Source organism: Crotalus tigris, unplaced genomic scaffold, assembly GCF_016545835.1.
Source record: "Crotalus tigris isolate CLP2741 ecotype Arizona unplaced genomic scaffold, ASM1654583v1 scf7180000024427.8105951120:4207309, whole genome shotgun sequence".
Taxonomy (NCBI): Eukaryota; Metazoa; Chordata; class Lepidosauria; order Squamata; family Viperidae; genus Crotalus; species Crotalus tigris.
This window is the reverse complement of record NW_024100595.1, coordinates 2646291-2656945: the sequence shown is the minus strand read 5'-3', so window position 1 is coordinate 2656945 and position 10655 is coordinate 2646291.

Genomic DNA, 10655 nt, shown 5'->3' with positions numbered 1-10655 from the left:
TTTTTTATTGTACTTTTTATTCTAATGTAAGTTGCCCAGAATCACTGTATCAGCGAGATGGGTGGCATATTAAACAAACAAACAGGTAAATAAATAAATGGAAAAAGAAATACAGAAAAACTGGAAGGAGGCTAATATTGCTTGACCGAATCACTGGGGTAAGGTGCTGTATGCCACGTTAAAGCCAAACCTGAAGTGAAACGCTCCATGTAAAGCCAGGTATTATCGAAACCAGTAGATCCCTCATTTTCAAAAAGATGTTAGTTTTTCTAAGATCAGAGAGATAAAATACATGGTAGACAGATGATGAGGGAGGGAGGGAGAGGGAGAATGAGAGAGAGGGAGGGAGGGAGGAGAGAGAGAAAGACAAAGCGGGGAGAAGGTAAGAGATTCAGATATGGGTTTTCGGGTGGCTATCGTTTCATTTTTTTTAAACAATGAAAATCAGTTTTAGCTGCATTCATTAAAATACTCAACTAAGAACATTCACAATGGTGGTGACTTTGGCTCCGTCCATCCCGCACATCACAAGCGCTACAGAGAAATTCCCATCTTCTCCTTGTTCCAAATGCCACACCTTTGTTTTCTTCCACAGAGCAGTACATTCAGCTGATGCTGAGGCAGTTCTGCAAGGCAACTTAAGCTGCTTATCTCGTTGGCTAATGCCAGCTGGAAATGAATCAAACTTTTGTGATTGCTCCACAGGTTTCAATCATGCACCAGGTTTGGCAATGATGCTGGCCAGGAGTTTCCCTCAGGCCCGTCCCAAGTGGAGGCTCTCCTGTTTCTTTATAATGACAATCATTGCTGGGACAAGGAAGTCCAGAAACTCTTCCATTTTTTGGAATTGGGGGGGGGGGGAGAAGAGCTATGAACTTTCCTGTGATCCTTGATTCCCGCCTGGACTGAATCTCCTCTCAACCAAGCAATGGTTAGCCATAAGCATTGGAAAGATCTGTTAGCCCCGTGTGCCTTGCCCAAATGGAATCTGAGCCGGAAATATAAATTAATACAGATAGTCTAGTGTTCCAGTATCTGAGGGGCTGCCACAAGGCAGAGGGGGCCAGGTTGTTCACTAGACCACCAAAGGGAAGGACGAGAAACAATGGTTGGAAACTGATCAAAGAGAGAAACAAACTGGAATTGAGGAGAAACTTTCTGACAGTGTGGACTAGCGGAACAGCTTACCCCCAGAAATCATTGGAGACTTTTAAAAAGAGGCTAGACAGTCACCTTTCTGAGATGGTACAGGTACAGGTTCTCCTGCTTGAGCAGGGGGCTGGACTAGAAGACCTCCAAGGTCCCTTCCAGATTCTATTCTATTCTATTCTATTCTATTCTATTCTATTCTATTCTATTCTATTCTATTCTATTCTATTCTATTCTATTCTATTCCTGCAACTGATCCCAACATTTCCATTGCTAAGCAAAACACTTGTTAAATGAATTTTGCCCCATTTTATGACCTCTCTTGCCACAGTTATTAAAGTTAGTACACAGTCGTTAAGTGAATCTGGCTTCCCCATTGACTTTGCTTGTCAGAAGATCTCAAAAAGTGATCACATGACCCCGGGACACTGCAAATAAATGCCAGTTGCCAAACATCCAAATTTTGATCATGTGGCTGCAGAGATGCTGCAACGGTCTTTAACTGAAAAATTGTCACAATAAGTCACTTTTTTACAGCATCACTCTAACTTCAAATGGTCACTATATGAACGGCTGTAAATGGAGGACTATCTGTATTTCTTTATTTAAGTACACAAGGAGAGGCATCTCACCCAAAAAGAGGGAAAGAGAACAAATTAGAAAGGTAGAGAATCACTTTATTCAATTTCAAACATACAGTGGTATCTTGGTACTCGTCCTTAATTGGTTCCGGGAGCCGTGATGAGCACAAAAAACGATGAATACCAAACAAATTTTTCCCATAAGGAATAATGTAGCGAGTCACAAGGGACCCGACATCAACAAGTTCTAGCTTGTGTGTTGAGTACCAAACAAACGATGAGTACAGGGACAAAAATGCACTGAGTACTAAATTCGATCAGTTTCAGAGACGCTGAGTACTGAGGTACGACTGTATTATGTTGGAATGAGTTTTTTTCCTTGGTTGACCTCATCTGACTCATTTATAATAGAGCACGCACGCTCAGCAACTTTATATGTACCATGTAACACTTCATTGCAGCCCATAAAACTTTGAGTATGCTCATCATATTCAGGAGGCGTGGCTGTTACGTTACGATGAATTTGCAAATTACTGGAGTTCAGATTTACCTGCGAACTAGAAACATCAATCAAAGAAACTCCTAAGTACTGAAAACATTACTCAGAGAGCTCCACCCCACTTCCTGCTGCCATCAGACCCTTTTTTACCTTTCTTTGGGTTAAAAAAGGAATTGAGCAGACTCCTTACGAATTTCACCTGGGTGCAGATAGGAAGTTTGCCTCTCACCCTTTTATTAGGGAAGTAGAAGAAAGTAACAGAAAGTTAGATGTATCTGTTTTTTTTTTTTAAAAAAAGAAAGATGTTCAGCCCTGGATGAAATGGCCACGGAGGATGTGACCAGAAAGAAGGGTCTGTTCCTGCCATAATGAAGAACTGAGATGTTTGCCAGCAAGTCAGGGTGGCTCAGCTGGAAGACCACATTGTACCAAGTTTGTGCTGGCAAGGTAGCAAAACCTGCTTTTAGTCTGGAGCAAGACAAGTTAGGCAGAAATTGTCTTCACCAAATGCTGGAGTCGGATTATTACCTCTAACGTGGTAATAATAATAATAATAATAATAATAATAATAATAATAATAATAATAATAATAATAATAATGCCTTAAGGACAAATGCATACAAAGTCAAAATTGAGAAGACAGCAACAGACAGTAAGTGCCGCCTATATAAAGAAGCTGAAGAAACAGTGGACCACCTGGTAAGCTGTTGCAAGAAGATTGCACAGACTGACTACAAGCAGCGGCATGACAAAGTAGCAACAATGGTGCATTGGAAGATCTGCAAAAAATATCATTTGCCTGTAAGCAAAAACTGGTGGGATCATAAAATAGAGAAAGTCATAGAAAATGATAAAATTAAACTGCTCTGGGACTTCAGAATTCAAACAGACAAGCACCTGCAACATAACACCCCAGACTTAACAATTGTCGATAAGAAAGACAAAAAAGTCTGGATAGTGGACGTGGCAGTGCCTGGAGATAGCAGAATAGAAGAGAAAGAACTGGAGAAGATAACAAAATACAAAGACCTACAAATAGAAATAGAAAGACTGTGGCAAAAGCAAGCAAGGGTAGTACCAATAGTAATAGGCTCCTTGGGTGCAATCCCAAAACAACTGGAGCACCACTTGAACACCATTGGCATTGACAAATTCGCCATTAGTCAATTGCAAAAGGCGGCCTTACTAGGAACTGCTTCCATCCTGCGACGATATCTGTAATATCATCAAACATCCACATCTGCCTATCCCAGGTCCTGGCTAAGGACTCGATAGATAGACAAAATGCCAAATCCAGTCTGAACATCTGGCTGACTGTGCGATGATCAATAATAATAATAATGATGTTGGAAGGGACCTTGGAGGTCATTGAGTCCAACCCCCTGCTCAGGCAGGAAACCCTACACCATTTTGGACAAATAACTGTCCAGTCTCTTCTTAAAAACTTCCAGTGTTGGAGCATTCACCGCTTCTGGAAGCAGGTTGTTCCATTGGTTAATTGTTCTAACTGTCAGAAAGTTTCTCCTTAGTTCTAGGTTGCTTCTCTCCTTGATCAGTTTCCATCCATTGCTTCTCGTCCTGTCTTCAGGCGTCTTGGAAAATAGTTTGATTCCCTCTTCTTTGTGGCAGCCCCTGAGATATTGGAAGACTGCTATCATGCCCCCCCCCGCCCGTCCTTCTCTTTGTTAAACTAGATATACCCAATTCCAGCAACCGTTCCTTATATGTTTTAGCCTCCAGTCCCCTAATCATCTTTGTTGCTCTTCTCTGTACTCTTTCTAGAGTCTCAGCATCTTTTTTACATCGTGGTGACCAAAACTGGATGCAGTATTCCAAGTGTGGCCTTACCAAGGCATTATAAAGTTGTATTAATACTTCACGTGATCTTGATTCTATCCCTCTGTTAATGCAGCCTAGCACTGTGTTGGCTTTTTTGGCAGCTGCAGCACACTGCTGGCTCATATTTAAATGATTGTCCACTACGACTCCGAGATCCCTCTCATGGTTACTACTATTGAGCAAGGTACCCCCTGCACTATACCTGTACATTTGGTTTTTCTTGCCTAAATGTAGAACCTTACTTTTTTCACCATTGAATTTCATTTTGTTAGATAGCGCCCAGTGTTCAAGTCTGTCCAGGTCCTCCTGTATCTTAAGCCTGTCTTCTGGAGTGTTGGCTATTCCTGCCAGCTTGGTGTCATCCACAAATCTGATGAGTTCCCCATCTATCCCCTTGTCCAAATCATTGATGAAGATGTTGAATAGCACTGGGCCTAGAACAGAGCCCTGGGGCACCCCACTACACACTTCCCTCCATGTAGATGCAGTTCCATTGAGGACCACATGCTGAATACGGCTGGTCAGCCAACTACGAATCCATCTGGTGATGATGCTGTCTAACCCACATTTTTCTATCTTATTGAGTAGTAGGTTGTGATCTACTTTATCAAATGCCTTACTGAAGTCCAAGTGAATTACATCCACAGCATTCCTCTGATCCACTAGTTTTGTCACTTGGTCAAAGAATGCAATAAGATTTGTCTGGCATGATCTGTTTTTGACAAACCCATGTTGGCTTTTAGTAGTGATTTTGTTTGCCTCTAGGTGTTCACTGCTTCGTTGTTTGATTATCTTTTCCAGAATCTTCCCAGGTATTGAGTTCAGGCTGATAGGTCTGTAATTTTCTGGATTCATTTTTTTTCTCCTTTTTTGAAGATGGGAACTACATCAGATCTTTTCCAGTCCTCTGGTAGTTCCCCAGTGCTCCAAGATCTTTGAAAAATATAGTTCAGTGTTTCTGAGATTACATCTGCCAGTTCCTAATCTATCTGGTCCTGGTGATTTGAACTCGTCTAGGCTGGACAGGTGCCCACTTACCATTTTCTTGCCTATCTTATCTTGTGTTTCTATTCTGTTTTTTTATGGCACTATTTTTGATAGGTTGGTCTGTTTTTTCCTTTTGTGTAAAGATAGATGCAAAAAATGAGTTAAATAGTTCTGCTTTCTCCCTGTTGCTTGTCACCTTCTTGCCACTTTCCCCCACTAATGGACCAATCATTTCCTTCACTTTTTTCTTGTTTTTTACATGTTGAAAGAAGCTTTTTTTGTTATTTTTGACTTTGGTCACAAGCCTTTTTTCATTATGAGCCTTAGCTTTCCTCACTTCATCTTTGCAGGCTCTGGCTATTTGCTAATATTCTGATTTAGTTATGTCTTCTTCTTAGGCAAGCTGGCTGTATGGTTGAGCCCCAAAGTGTAAAGAGTAATCAAAACACCTATGATAAAGCCCTAGCTTGATTCTCCTGTTATTGGACAATAGACAATAATAGGCTCGCAGAACAGCAGACCAAGAGCTTTGTTGAATAAAAAGGGAAGGAAATTATCATCCCCATCACTAACTTTCCATCTTGCTACCAGAACTAGTTTCTTTTTGCTGTAAAGCTGAATTTGTGAACTGCAGAAAATATAACTAAAACTGAAGCAAATTAATTTTCTGCTACAAGTTGCTCCTCAGAGGTGGGGGGGGAAACAACCTTTTTTTTATGTGGAAATTTTTAAAGAATGTTACTCTCCTTGGGGATTCTTCTTCTTCTTCTTGTGCCATATCCGTTATCAGACATTGGCGATCATGTTGGCGATCCTGTTTTTATTAGTAGCCTCACGGGGATTCACAAAATGAAAATAGTTTTGTCAGGATCTTGTGAATAAAATGTGACCGTGCCAAGCTAGATGGTGATTGTCACGTAGGGATAATTTTTACTGTTGTTTTGAAGTAATTAAATGTGGGAGAAGGCAGTAATTCAGATTGGGACAGTGATGGGAACAAAGAAATGAGGATTTCTCCCTCTGAATACCACATTCCTAACCTATGGCCCTTCAGGCTACAGGCTATTTTTTTTTCAAAACAACAATAACAATACAGCAACAAGCTGTAACAAATGTAAAAAAGATGTTAAGACTCTAGAAAGAGTGCAGAGAAGAGCAACAAAGGTAATTAGGGGACTGGAAGCTAAAGCATATAAGGAACAGTTGCTGAAATTGGGTATATCTAGTTTAACGAAGAGAAGGACAAGGGAGGACATGATAGCAATCTTCCAATATCTCAGGGGCTGCCCCAAAGAAGAGGGAGTCAAGCTATTCTCCAAAGCACCTGAAGGCAGGACAAGAAGCAACGGATGAAAAGTAATCAAGGAGAGAAGCAACCTGGAACTAAGAAGAAACTTCCTGACAGTCAGAACAATTAACCCGTGGAACAACCTGCCTCCAGAAGCAGGTGAATGCTCCAACACTGGAAGTTTTTAAGAAGAGACTGGACAGCCATTTGTCCGAAATGGTATAGGGTTTCCTGCCTGAGCAGGGGGTTGGACTAGATGATCTCCAAGGTCCCTTCCAACTTTATTATTATTATTATTATTATTATTATACAATTAGTCTTTCATTAATGACCACAGTTGGCACCAGAATTTCCATTGCTAAGCAAATTGGTTATTAAGTGAGACGTGCTTGATATATTAGTACAATCTTTTTTGCCCTGGTTGTTAAGGAAATCACTGCAGTTGTTAAGTGACTTTGCTTGTCAGACACCAGCTGGGAAGGTTGCAAATGGTGATCACATGACCCCGGGACATTGTGGACATCAAAAATTCATGCCAGTTATCGAGAGCTTGAATTTTGACCACTGACCCTGGGGATGCTATGACAGTAGTAAGTAGGAAGAATGGTCATAAGTCCCTTTTTTCAGTGCCCTTGTAAATTAGAACCATCGTTAAATGAATGTTGTAAGTTGAGGACTTCCTGTAGTGTCCAGTTGGGTCCTTAGAAGATGAACGTAGTCAGCAATCAGCTCATCAGGATGGGTCCGTGAATGTAGGTAGCTCGTCTGGTTATGTACAACTTGTGATAAACCTATTTGAGACAACAGCTCAAGGAAGAGATCTCAAGACAGACACAAATGTCAATGGATAGTTAGAACCGCAGAAAAAGCAACTGCCTTCCATTCAGGGCCTGTATATTGCACAAGCCAGAAAGAGGGCTGAGAAAATATCTACAGACCCCTCACATCCTGGACATAAACTGTTTCAACTTCTCCCCTCAAGATGATTGTTGTGTCCTGAGCCTGCAAAAGCAGGCTCGGGACATTACAATGGTCCCGGGCTGTTGCAAGCTGCCTGGGATCAGACTAAGTGGCGCCAGCCTGCGCGCATGCGCAAGGCGCAAAGCACGTACTCTCATTGTAACCTTTTTGCCCGGGGATTCTATTTAGAGTCAGAGAGGCCTGCGAGCCTCTGAGTTGTGTCAGAGTGAGCTGAAGAAGAATAAAGCTGTTGTTACCTTCAGAATGTGTGCTTTTTCTTTTGCCATTGACTGAGGATTTAACACTGGCAACGAAGGTGGGATCACTTGCAAGCTAAAAGAAGAAGACTTGTAAGACTTACCCAAGGAGTTCTTGAGAAAGGAAGACAGCGTTAAACTCAGCATCTGGCTTGCCAGTACAGCGTCGCTGGAGGTAAGCTGGCTGATAGACCCCTTCCTAGCAGTAGAAGCAAGGATGGCGAAGATAGGGCGGTTGTCCAAGTTCGACATTACTCACCCAGAAAGATGGGAGTCTTATGTCGCTAGAGTAGAAAATTACTTTAGAGTGAATCAAGTTAGAGAAGATGGCTTGAAGGCCGCGACTTTGCTGTGTGTCTGTGGTCAAGATGCGTTTGAAATTGCAGAAAATTTGGCAGCCCCTGCTCCTCTAGAGTCTGTCACGTATACTGACTTAAAGAAGTTATTGAAGAAACATTTTCAGCCCAAGTTGTCTGTCATTGCATGGAGGCATACGTTTGAACAGAGGGATCAGAGAGCAGGTGAATCAGCCAAAAAGTACATTGCAGCCTTGCGAAGAGCAGCCAAGCCCTGTGACTTTAAAGATTTAGAAGAAAGGCTGAGAGACCATTTTGTATGCGGTTTAAAGAACAGAGACTTACAACAGAGACTTTTTGCAAAGGAAGATATTTCATTCCAAGATGCCTTGAGAAAAGTCACAGCGGAGGAGGCAGCAGGCGGGGCAGTCAAAAACATGTGGCCCAATCCAGAAGCAGCATCTGTGCACCCTGAGGGAGTCCAAGAAGGCTCGGAGGAAGATCCTGAAGATGAGGTGGATCATCTTTATCCGTTCAAGGATGGGAAACAGAAGGAAGGCAAAGAAAAGGCTCCAGCTGCGTCCAAATGCTTCGGGTGCGGAGATCACCACAAGAGGGCGGACTGCAGGTTCCGTTCTGCAATCTGTAGAGCATGTGGCAGGCAAGGACACATAGCATCTGTTTGCCTGGGTCACCAGAAGGCACAACCTCGAGAAGAATTACGTCTGAAAGGTACCAGGGTCCCCAGCCAGAACAGGGTGGGTTTCTGTGCATCACGCAGAAGTATTTGTAGAACAGGCACACACAAGCCACTTAAAAAGAAACTGTCACTTAAGGTGAGGTTGCAAGGAGTTCCCTTGGTTATGGAGCTGGACACTGGGTCTGCTCTTTCAATCATCTCCATTCATACATTTAGGAAGATTTGTAACACCTGTGGGTTCTGGCTGTGGTCTGCAAGGTCACTGGTCCTATGAGGTTTCTTTGGACGACAGCCGTGTCCTTCGGCAGCATATCGATCAGCTGCGTACGAGATTGGACTCTTCCTCTTCAACTCCTGGGTTTTCTCCAGGGGGAGGAGGTCCAGTGTGTGCAAAGGGAAGGGTACTGTCAGCAGTCAGGGGCAAATGGAGTGGCAGAGGAAGGCCTCTCCCAAGGCTCCGCAAGTGCACCTAACAGGAATTCAGGGGAACCAAGAATAATACATGCACCAGTACTTACTCCAGCCAGGGAGTCACTCAGGGGACACTCTCACTATTCACAACCCTATTACAGCACTCCAGACAGGGAGAATAACTGGGAGCATCCAACCCAAATCACTCCAGAGAACTGGCACCCAAATAAAATAGATGGCCAAATGCTGCAATTGCTCCCAAAAGGAAGTCAGGGTGCACAGGGGTAGTCAGAGAGGCAAATCCTGATTCTGGTACCTCCGGCACTGAATGGGGGGCAACAGAATACTGGGGCACGGCAGAGACCCCAGGCAACCTAGCTACTGGGCTTGAGAGTGAAGGGATGCGTTCCCATGATAGGTCCATTGTGGACCTGGAGAATACCACAGAATCACAAAACACTGGGTGGGACGTAGAGGGTCCCGATAGCCTACACTCAGGCAGATCAACCAGGTACAGTTTGGAGCAAAGTCCTGGTCTGTCAAGCCCGATGGGCAAGCAAGCAGACCAGGCAACAGAACCCAGGTCATGGGGACCACCAGGGCAACAAAGAGGGGGAAACTCCGCTGCAACAAATACACAGGAAGGTCAAGGGTGTTCTCAAAATCTGAGGAGGTCACAGAGGGTTAGAAGACCTCCCAAACACCTTGAAGAGTATGTGAAGTTGCTATCAAGCCAAGGGAAATGAGGAAGGTGCCTACTTCTTGGGGGAATTGGAATTGTGGGTATTGGGCACTCAATTCCAAAATGATAGCACGGCACCATGTTATTGAGTGGCTATTAGTAGCTGCAACAGTATGTGCAGTTCCATAAGGGATAGCACACCACGTCCCTTTGTGAGGTCGCATCTACCTATATATATAGGTTGATTAAGTTTCATCTGGGGGGAAGGGGTGTTGTGTCCTGAGCCTGCAAAAGCAGGCTCAGGACGTTGCAATGATCCCGGGCTGTTGCAAGCTGCCCAGGACCAGACTAAGTGGCGCCAGCCTGCGTGCATGCGCAAGGCACGAAGCGTACACTCTCATTGTAATCTTTTTGCCCGGGGATTCTATTTAGAGGCCTGTGAGCCTCTGAGTTGTGTCGGAGTGAGCTGAAGAAGAATAAAGCTGTTGTTACCTTCAGAATGTGTGCTCTTCTTTCGCCATTGACTCGAGGACTTAACAATGATGCTACAGGGCTTTGCATGCCAGTACAAGAAGACACAAACTAGACACAACTAGACCCCCCATACCATCACTCTGCTAAATAACTAATTCCCACAACACTGTCAAACTATCTAGTAAGTCTGTATTACTATTCTTCCTCTCCTCATCTTTCCTATTACCTATCTCCTTATCGTCTTATGACTATAACTTTGTTGCTTATGTTACAATTACAATTTATATTGTTTTATTTAGTATCCTAGCATGCTTTATGTTGACTGCTTATGTAGTATACTGTGACTATCACTGAGTGCTGTATCTTATGATTTATGATGAATGTATTTTATGATTATTACGGTCATGATTTATCACTTGTTGCTTGTATTACGCTGAGAGCTTATGCACCAGAGACAAATTCCTTGTGTGTCCAATCACATTGGCCAATAAAGAATTCTAATTCTATTCTAAAAAGATATGTCCTTTCAGTG